The sequence below is a fragment of the Saimiri boliviensis genome, chromosome 6 (genome assembly GCF_048565385.1).
Source record: "Saimiri boliviensis isolate mSaiBol1 chromosome 6, mSaiBol1.pri, whole genome shotgun sequence".
Taxonomy (NCBI): Eukaryota; Metazoa; Chordata; class Mammalia; order Primates; family Cebidae; genus Saimiri; species Saimiri boliviensis.
Genome location: NC_133454.1, coordinates 125,292,860 through 125,303,521, shown reverse-complemented (window position 1 = coordinate 125,303,521; position 10,662 = coordinate 125,292,860). Strand labels below are relative to the sequence as shown.

General features: G+C 45.9%; 1 long non-coding RNA gene across 3 annotated transcripts in view; it reads left to right on the top strand.

Annotated features, from left to right (window-relative positions):
* Positions 1–177: 177 nt before the first annotated feature.
* The window catches only part of LOC141584911 (uncharacterized), a 28,633-nt gene continuing 18,148 nt past the window's right edge, over positions 178–10,662 (top strand). The window contains exons 1-3 of one of the 3 annotated variants that reach the window (XR_012518206.1): positions 178–2,141; positions 6,585–6,860; positions 8,159–8,289. This is a non-coding gene — a long non-coding RNA (uncharacterized LOC141584911). Of the gene's footprint in view, positions 2,142–2,380; positions 6,861–8,158; positions 8,290–10,662 lie in introns of those variants that run through there. The other 2 variants (XR_012518205.1, XR_012518204.1) reach the window with 2 other exon arrangements.

Below are 10,662 nucleotides of genomic sequence, written 5' to 3'. Positions count from 1 at the left end.
GGGAAGGGGAAAGGGAAGGGGAAGGGGAACAGGAAGGGGAAGGGAGTGAGGGTGGCAGGGTGGGGACGGGGAATGGGGAGCGGGGGTGGGGATGTGGGTGGTGGACCAGGGGCCAGGGCAGGGGACTATGTCTGTGGAGAAGGGGGTTCTGTTCAGTTTTCCGCCCTTGGGCGGGAGGGAGCGGCGGGGTAAGCAGCCTAAGAGGACTAGGGGGCTCCCCAAGGCCCGAAGCCAGGGCGCCCCTGGCAAGGTCGGGTTCCGCGGGCAGTCGCCACTGGAGCCGGGCTACGAGGGGGCGCCGATGCTGCCAGAGAAAACCTGGGGACCTTGGAACGGCCTCATGGTGATTGGGAAGAGAGTGGAGCTTCTGAGTAGAAACACTCAAAAGCCAAAGCTGGAGTCTGAGTCCTGGAGACTGGAAGATATGGAAAAGGAGGGCTTGAAAGAGAAATCAGGCCCGAGTCAGGAAGGGATGGATGTGAAGCTGCTGCGCCGCAGAGCAAGTGCATCACAAGCTTTAGTAGATTTGGGGAAAGACAGCCCAAGGGAGATTTGGGGAAAGCAAGAGGTCAAACACAAAATAAGGGCTAAATCTAAGAGTGTAGGGATGACAGCAAGGCCTATGGGGTGGTCTGGGTTTGAAGAGGGGTCGAGGTCTCCTGGGGAGAAGGTAGGGACCAGTGGAGAGGACTTGAGATCCAGAGGCTATAAACAGGGGCAGAATGAGAAGGAGCCGAGGCCGAGTGTGGACAAAAAGAGATCAAGTGTAGAGAAGCTGAGGTCTAGTAGCGAGAAGCTGGTGTCCAGGGAAGAGAAGTGGGAGTCCAGTGGAGTGCACCTGAGGTCCAGTGGCAGAAAGCTGAGATCAAGTGGAGAGAACCTGAGGTCGAGTAGAGAGAACCTGAGATCGAGTAGAGAGAAGCTGAGATCGAGTGGAGAGAACCTGAGGTCGAGTGGAGAGAACCTGAGGTCGAGTGGAGAGAACCTGAGATCGAGTGGAGAGAACCTGAGATCGAGTGGAGAGAACCTGAGGTCGAGTGGAGAGAACCTGAGATCGAGTAGAGAGAAGCTGAGATCGAGTGGAGAGAAGCTGAGATCGAGTGGAGAGAAGCTGAGATCGAGTGGAGAGAACCTGAGATCCAGTGGAGAGAAGCTGGGAACCAGTGGAGAGAAGCTGGGATCAAGCAGAGAGAAGCTGAGGTTGAGTGGAGAGAAGCTGGGGTCAAGCGCGGAGAACCTGAGATCTAGTGAGGAGAAGTTGGGGACCAATGGGGAGAAGTTGAAGGGTTCAAGAATGGGGAGCATAAATGAGAACATTGAAAAAGTGATAAAAGTTACTGGTGATGAAAGAGTGATGGCATTTACTGATGATGAGATGGAAATTCCTTTTGAAAGTGTCAAAGGGAGTGATGAACTGCAAGGGACTGAGGAAGGAGTGGAAATTGAGGGGGGCATCTTGCCTGAAGTGAGAGACATTACTGATGAATCTGTTTCTACGGAAAAGAAAGATGTTATAGGTGAAGGTACCAGTGAATGAGACAGATGAAGGGTTGACACCAAAGAAGGAAATAGAGGCAGACAGGGGAAGTACTGAAAGTCAGAGGAGAAATTAGAGCCAGGCAGAACATTATTGACACCGAAGGGGTAAAGTTGAGACAGGAAACGAGAGAGTCTGAGCCTAAAATAAAAGACAGTGGAAGTGAGTTAGAAGAGCTGCTGGGGCTGAAGGCAGAGGCCAGAATCAAAGGAAACAGGAGTATGTGGTTCAGAGAGAAGTGGGAACATATGGAGAAGAAAGAGAAGACGTGGTAACGTGTTGACAGAGGAAACTTGGATGTTGGGAGAAAAGCTGTGACTGGGGAGCTCATAGGGAGATGTTTGAAAAACGGATGGAGGATGGGCTAGAAGGATTTAGTCTGACACATGATGGGGTGTATGAGATGGAGGAGAATTGCACCAGGATAAAGGATAGATTTCGAGGGTTGTGGAATAAGGTGCAGGCTGAAGTAGGCAAAATTTCTGAAAGAAGATCCTGAAGAATGAAGGGCTCCCAAGTGACAAAAGCAGGAGGAGAGGAGATAAGAAAGAAGTGAGGAAAAAACATAAGAAGCCACATGCTATAATGGTGATTGTGTTTATTGGTATGTCCTTCACTATTTCTTTTCCCTTCCCTTCCTTCCTTCCCTCCCTCCCTCCCTCCATCCCTTCCTTCCTTGCCTCCCTCCCTCCCTCCTTCCCTCCTTTCCTCCCTCCCTCCTTCCCTCCTTTCCTTCCTCCCTTCCTTCCTTCTTTGTCTTCCTCCCTCCCTTTCTCCCTCCCTCCCTCCCTCCTGACTTCCCTCCCCTCCTCTCCCCTCCCCTCCCCTCCCTTTTGGATAGTCTTGCTCTGTGGCCTGGGCTGGAGTGCCGTGGCACAATCTTAGCTCACTGCAATTTCCACCTCCCAGGCTCAGGCAGTTCTGCTGCCTCAGCCTCCAAGTAGCTGGTATTACAAGCACCTGCCACCACACCCGGCTAATTTTTGTATTTTTAGTAGAGATGGGGTTTCACCATGTTGGCCAGCCTGGTCCCAAACTCCTAATCTCAAGTGATCTGCCTGTCTTGGCCTCCGAAAGTGCTGGGATTATAGGTGTGAGCCACCACCTGGCCTACTGTATCCTGTTTTGTCAGTGGGGTCTCTTGACCTGTGTCCTGGGAAACTAGGCTTGCCCTTGGGAAAGTAGTCCTGCAGAATTCCTATGTCAATAACAGCTCTCTTTATTCTTCTGTGTTGCACTCCTACTGCCTGGATCTTAGATCTTCCTGTTTCTTGTTTTACTGTCTCACTTTGGTCAAGTGCATCATCTAATAGCTCCTAGAGAAAATAACTATGGGAGGTAAACTTTGGGATGCTATCTGTCTGAAAATCTCAATTCTTTGTTCATAATTGACTGATAGTTTTGCTAGGTATAGAATTCTAGGCTGGAAATATTTTTCCCTTAGATTTTTGAAGGCATTTCCTCACTATCTTCTTCTTTTTTTCCTTTAAATTTATTTATTTATTTTGAGACAGAGTCTCACTCTGTTACCCATGCAGGAATGCAGTGGCATGATCTTGGTTCACTGCAACCTCCACCTCCTGGTTCAAGTGATTCTCATGCCTCAGCCTCCTAAGTAGCTGAGATTACAGCGATGTGCCACCATGCCTGGCTAATTCCCTTACTATCTTCTAACTTCCAAATATTGCTATTTGTAAGTTTTTTTTGTTGTTGTTCTTTTCTTTTAATTCTATAGATAGTGTTTTTCTTCTCTATGTAAATTACCTGTTTGCTACTGCTCCCTAACTCAACCTTGCATCCTCATCCCATTGTTTCTGGCTTTACTAGAGGATCTTGGGCCGTGAATTATAGCTGTTATCTTTTTTTCTCCTTTTGTCTTCCTCTTCTTGTTCTACTCTCTGGGCAATTTCATCAACTTCAGAACAATTGATATATAATAGATGTACATATTTTGGGGGTACATGTAATATTTCGATACACTCCTATAATGTGTAAAGATCAAATCAGGGCAATTGGAATATCCATCATATTAAATATTTATTTTTTCTTTATGCCAGGAATATTTGAATCATTCTCTTCTAGCAATTTTGAAATGTACAATAGATTATTGTTAACTATAGTCACCCTACAGATCTATAGACACTAGGTCCCATTTCTTCTATCTAACTGTACATTTCTACTCATTAATTAACATGTCTTTATTGCCTCCATCCTTCCTGGCCTCCAGTAACCACCAATCTCATCTCTTTTTTCATGAGATCCACTTTCAACTTTATTAAGTGTATCCTCCTATCCTTTCTGTTGAAATTTTACGTTTTAACTTTCTTGTTCATTGATTGCTTCTTTTCTTGTATATAGTATTTCTGTTCTTGTTTCATGAGCCTGTTCTCTTAGCTCTCCAAGGACTTTTCCAGTTTTCAAGTTTTCTTCCACTTTTCTTATTGTTTTTCCTAAGTTTCCCTCCCCTGCCTTCCCCAGCCCTCCTTTGTGTGTGTGTGTGTGTGTATTGTTGGAAGTTTTCCTCAAATGTTTGATCTTCGGCTATTCATATTTAAGACTGAGGCATTAAGCAGAGGCCACTGGAAGCAAAATGTGCATGGATGGGGCTTGTTTATCTATGGCCTTCACTCTGTAGTGACTGCAGCAAGCAGGGTTGTTTTTTTTTTTTTTTTTTTTTTTTTTGAGACGGAGTTTCGCTCTTGTTACCCAGGCTGGAGTGCAATGGCGCGATCTCGGCTCACCGCAACCTCCGCCTCCTGGGTTCAGGCAATTCTCCTGCCTCAGCCTCCCGAGTAGCTGGGATTACAGGCATGCACCACCGTGCCCAGCTAATTTTTTGTATTTTTAGTAGAGACGGGGTTTCACCATGTTGACCAGGATGGTCTCGATCTCTCGACCTTGTGATCCACCCGCCTCGGCCTCCCAAAGTGCTGGGATTACAGGCTTGAGCCACCGCGCCCGGCCCGCAAGCAGGGTTTTTTACTGGGTACATCCAATATCAGAATCTCTAGATCTTATTGAAGAGACCATCTGGTTTCTCCAGAGAATTCTCCAATCTGTCTAGGGTATATCTGCATGGCCCTTGCTATAGAGGTTACAGCAGCAGGGTGCAGGGAGAGGATTGTGGAGCCTGGCCAAGTACGTGTTTCTATTACAGGATTTTTTGTTGTTTGTTTGTTTGTTTGTTTGTTTGTTTGTTTTGAGACTGAGTCTTGCTCTATTGCCTAGGCTGGAGTGCAGTGGCACAATCTCGGCTCACTGAAACCTCTGCCTCTCAGGTTCCAGTGATTCTCCTGCCTCAGCCACCCAAGTAGCTGGGATTATAGGCCTGTGGCTAATTTTTGTATTTTTGATAGAGACAGGGTTTCACCATGTTGGCCAGGCTGGTCTTGAACTCCTGACCTCAAATGATCCACCCACCTCATCTTCCCAAAGTGCTGAGATTACAGGCATGAGCCACTGTGCCCATTCGGGTCAGTTTTCTTACTGACATTTCACATGCTGGACTTACCTGGTTGTGTCCTGATGGTGTCATTTAGTTCATTCTTCTATCTGTTGTAGTTCCTGTAGTTCTTCAACTGGAAGTTGAGGCTAGAGGCCCTGACTTCTCTTTTTCCATCATGTTCATCACCGTCTGACTCAGAGCTTTCTTACTGTAGCTGTTTACATTTATCTCTCCCCACTAGGATCTAAGTGAGCTTATACTGGCAGCAATGTGTGTCTGTCTGGTTGCCCTCTCTAGTCCAGTGTCTAACCCGCATGTAGTAGCACTCAGCATGTGTTTGCAGAATGAATCAACCCGTCATATTCAGTGACTTTGTCAGTCTAGCATTATTTAACATCTGTTGAGAAATTACTGTAATGATTTACCCTGTTTCTTAGAATATGTCACATTTTTTGAAGCCTCAAAAGCCTGAAACTGTCTTTGTTCCATACTCGTACTCGAGGTTTCACTAGGTATAGAATTTCCCTCAGCAGCATAAAGACGTGCGCTTTTGTTTTCTTCCTTCTTGCATGGCCATTGAGAGTCCAGATCTATTTTTACGCTGAGCCAGTTGCACAACCAGGCATTCTTTGTATGAGACCTGTTTGCTTCTCCCTGACTCCGCTATTTCTGTCTCTTTATTGGGCAGAAGCTGAGAGCTTGCTCTTCCATTTTCTGGAAACTCTGATCCCATCATTAGACAATAAAGTGGAGATACTGGATGTGGGCAGAGTTATAAAGATAAGCTATAGATAGCTCAAGCCTCCTAGCGAGATCTTCTTGACAAATGATGATGACAGCTAACACTTGCTGAATTCTTGTAATAATCAGAGTAAGTTACTCAGCACCATGCTAAGCACTTTACACTATAAACCACTTTACACTTTACACCATGCTAAGCACTATAATTTAGTCCAACAGCTCTTTGAGGTAGGAACTGTTACTCTATCAACTCTTCCCGGAGCCAAGCACAGAGCCCAGGCAGCCTGACTCCAGAGCTGATCTGGAAACCGCTCTGTCTGCTGAACGGCCTCCTCTGTTCTTACTAGACAAACCCTGGACCTCAGCTTCCTCACCTGCCAGAGCAAGGCCTGAGATCCTGCATAGGGATAGGGAATGAGGCTGTATAACAACCCTTCCATTCATTCAGCGCATGCTTGCTGGATGAACACTTCAGTGGCAAGTGTTTAAAAATATAAATATTATCTGGGCATGGTGGCTCACAGCTGTACTCCCAGCACTTTGGGAGGACAAGGTGGGCAGATTACCTGAGGTCAAGAGTTTGAGACCAGCCTGGCCAACGTGGTGAAACCCCATCTCTACTAAAAATACAAAAATTAGCCCGGTGTGGTGGTGTGTGTCTGTAATCCCAACTACTTGGGAGGGTGAAGCACAAGAATCACTTGAATCCTGGAGGCGGAGGTTGCAGTGAACCGAGATAGCACCACTGCACTCCAGCCTGAGTGGTGAGTGACAGAGTGAGACTCTGTCTCAAAAAAGAAAAGAAAAGAAAAGAAAAGAATATAAATGTCCAAAAAAAGTGATGTTTATTTTCTTTCCTAGATCTCTGCCATCCCGAGATCATCACTCCTAGCCTCCTCTGGAAACTCTCTGAGTGCTGGGGAATTGCCTTTCTTAAAAGAGGCCCATACAGGCTTGAGGTCATACTTGGGCAGTTTTTGGCTGTGTGAAAATTGCACTGCACGGTATACAAATGATGAATCAAACAATTACATTCGTTCTTTGGCTGGATTGCATTTTCTCCTGGGATCTAGATTCATTTCACCAGGGCCACAGAAAAATGAAGACCAAGATACCGTGACAAATGCCAACTACCTCGTAAGTGCAGATATTTTCAGTTTTCTAGGTAGCTAGAGTTTTGCATAGGTAATACCCTTTTCTGCTAAAATTAACCAAAGCGTACACATTCCAGGGCTCCAGACCGATTTTATATACATATATATATATATATATATATATATATATATTTAAATATACATACATACATGTATGTATATTTAATTTGTACAGTATACATTTATATATGTATATAAATAAACATACGTATGTTAAATATGTATGTAATACTTGTGTGTGTTTAGATATATTTATATATTTTTTAAATAGAGACAGTGTCTTGCTATGTTGCCCAGGTTGGCCTCAAACTCCTGGGCTCAAGCCTGGCTAATTTTATATATTTTTATTATTTTATTATTTGTGTAGTCCCAGCCTTCTTTCTGGCAATAGCATTTGTTAAAGTAACATTAACTTTTGGCTGGGTGCTGTGGCTCACGCCTGTAATCTCAGCACTTTGGGAGGCCGAGGCAGGAGGATCACTGGAGGTCAGGTGTTTGAGACCAGCCTGAAACCTGGGGTTTCAACATGGTGAAACCCCATCTCTACTAAACATACAAAAATTAGCCAGGTGTGGTGGTGTGTGCCTGTAGTCCCAGCTACTTGGGAGGCTGAGGCTGAAGAATCGATTGAGCCTGGGAGGCAAGGTTGCAGTGAACAGAGCAGAGATCATGCCACTGCACTCCAGCCTGGGTGACAGAGCAAGAGTCTATCTCAAAAAAAAAAAAAAAAGTAGCATTAACTTTTGGTTAAAATGCACTCTTAGTTGGTCCCATTAATTCATTCAGCAAACAAACAGTGTGCACTTACCATGTACCCTCTGGGAATGCAAAAAGTGTGTAAAACCAGGCTGTTGGCCTTGGTTTTTTTGTTTGTTTGCTTGTTTTTGTTTTTTGAGACAAAGTCTTGCTCTGTCACCCAAGCTGGAATGCAATGGCACAGTCTCATCTTATTGCGACCTCTGCCTCCCGGGTTCAAGCAGTTCTCTCGCCTCAGCCTCCCAAGTAGCTGGGATTACAGGCATGTGCCAGTACACCTGGCTAATTTTTGTATTTTTAGTAGAGATGGAGTTTCACCATGTTGGCCAGGCTCATCTCGATCTCCTGACGTCAGGTGATCCACCAGCCTTGGCCTTCCAAAGTACTGGGATTACAGGCATGAGCTACCACACGCAGCCCAGAGCAGAGAGAATGTTAATGAAACTGGTAGGATATGAGCCTAGGGCCAGACTGGGGAGGGAACCTCAAAGGCAGGATTAAGGAATTGCGACTCTTGTTCTGTAGGTGACAGGGAAGATGATGCCATCAGATCCATGCTTCACACAGAGAAGTCCAAAGCAGAGATGGAGTCACCTCACCCAGGCATGGTGTGCAGGCACGCAGTAAAGCAGAGATATGATTACTAGATTGTTATGGTGAGTAGTTCAGACCTGGAGTGGTAGCTCAAGCCTGAAATCCCAACACTTTGAGAGGCTGGGGCAAGAGGATTGCTTGAGTCCAGGAGTTCCAGACCAACCTGAGCAACAGAGTGAGACTCCATCTCTACAAAAAATAAACAAAATTAGCTGGGCATTGTGGCATGTGCTAGTAGTTCTGGCTACCCAGGAGTCTGAGGTGGGAGGATCACTTGAGCCTGGGAGGTTGAGGCTATAGTGAGCCTTGATCACACCACTGCACTGCAGCCTGGGTGACAGAGCAAGATCCTGTCTCAAACACACACACACACACACACACACACACACACCATTCAGTGTAGATAAGATGAAGTTATGAATTACAGCAGAGAGAAGAAATAAAAACAAGACTTGAGAGAGTATGAAAAGTCCTGTTTAACAGAATTGGCTGATGAATGTGAATGGCTAGTAAGGAAGGAGCCACCAGGCACACAGACAGCAGCAGCTAACATGAAATGCTTACTCTGCGTTATCTAACTTAATCCCACAACCGTGCTATCAGCAGGATTGTATTACTATCCACATTTTATGGGTGGCATGGAAGCCCGTCAGAGTGGGCAATCAAAGCGACATAGCTAGTATGTGTTGGTGGTACGTGGTGGAGTGAGGAGGATTTGGACCTATGGGGTAGTAGCTCCAGCAGCTGGCTGGGTCTTCAGTGCCACATGATTGGGAGGTGAAGCCACTGCTCTAGGCAGCAGTTAAGGAATGGCCGATTTGGGCCAGGAGCCTGCTGCAGCCATCTTCTGTTCCAGAGAGCTCCCAAGTGGCTCCAATGCCACGTCCCCCATAGATGTGTTGTGTTTGTCCCGTAGACTATTTTAAGACCATATTTAGAATTAATTAGTATCTTTTTAAAATGCAGAGATTCACATTAAAAAGTACATTTCTGGCTTTTCTTGGAAAATGAGAAGATCTGGCCACACTGGGCCCATTTGAGAACTGGAGTTGCTTCTCCGTGTTTCCCTCACCTGGGGCTTGTACCCCGCGTTGGCCAGGCCCCACTGGTCTGTATGGGGTCTCCTGCCACCTCTGCAGGCACCTGGGTCTGCCTCTCTGCTGTTCCTTTTTTTTTTTTTTTTTTTTTTTTTGAGACAGAGTCTTGCTCTGTCGCTCAGGCTAGATCACAGTGGCATGATCTTGGCTCACTGCAACCTCCGCCTCCTGGGTCAAGCAATTGTCTTGCCTCAGCCTCCCAAGTAGCTGGGATTACAGGTGCCCACCACCACGCCCAGCTAATTTTTGTATTTTTAGTAGAGATGGGGTTTTACCATCTTGGCCAGGCTGGTCTTGAACTCCTGACCTCGTGATCCGCCTGCCTCAGCCTCCCAAAGTGCTGGGATTATAGGCATGAGCCACGGCGCCCAGCCCACCTTTCTGCTGTTCATGAGGTGTGCTGCTCAGCTTGGCTTTGACGCCAGGCTGTATTTGTTCATTTAATGCATGCCAAGCCCAGGCCTCCACTGATGGCTAAATACCTTTTCTGAATTTTAGGCAATGTAAGATAAAAACATGCTGTGGGAATTGAGAAAGACTAAATGCCCACCCATGCTTGAGTGCCCACAGGGAGGAGGGTTCTGCACAGGTAGTGCAGGAAAGACAAATGGACACAGTTCCTGAATCCAGCATAAATTAAAGCAAAATACAAATCGTACCATGGCAAACAGCAAGTAACGGCCTATCACCAATATGCAAATCATGTTGGGATTTTTTAAAAATTTGTTTTGTAATGAATAATTTGCTTGAATTTTGAGCTGCGTACTTTGGACATACGATAAGGAAGCTTTGGAGAAAGATTGTGTGTGTGTGTGTGTGTGTGTGTGCGCGCGCACGCGTGCATGCATGTGTACCTGTGGATGTTTGTTTATGGGGGCGTGGACCACACTTTACAAAGCTTGGAATTTTCTATAGAAATTCAGTTTCAGAGTCTGGGTGCAGTGGCTCACAGCTGTAATCCCAGCACTTTAGGACACTAAGGTGGGCAGATTGCTCGAGTCCAGGAGTTTGAGACCAGCCTGGTCAACATGGCAAAACCCCATCTCTACAAAATATACAAAAATTAGCGTATTGTGGTGGCACATGCCTATAGGCCCAGCTATTTGGGAAGCTGATGTGGGAGGATCACTTTAGCCAGGGAGGTGGAGGTTGCAGTGAGCCAAGATTGTGCCACTACACTCCAGCCTCGGTGACAGAGCAAGACTATGTCTAAAAAAGAAAAAAAAAGAAAAGAAAGAAAGAAAATTTCCATTTCAGAATATTTTTTCAAGACCAGCCTAGCCAACATGGTGAAATCTCGTCTCTACTAAAAATACAAAAATTAGCCAGGCTTGGTGG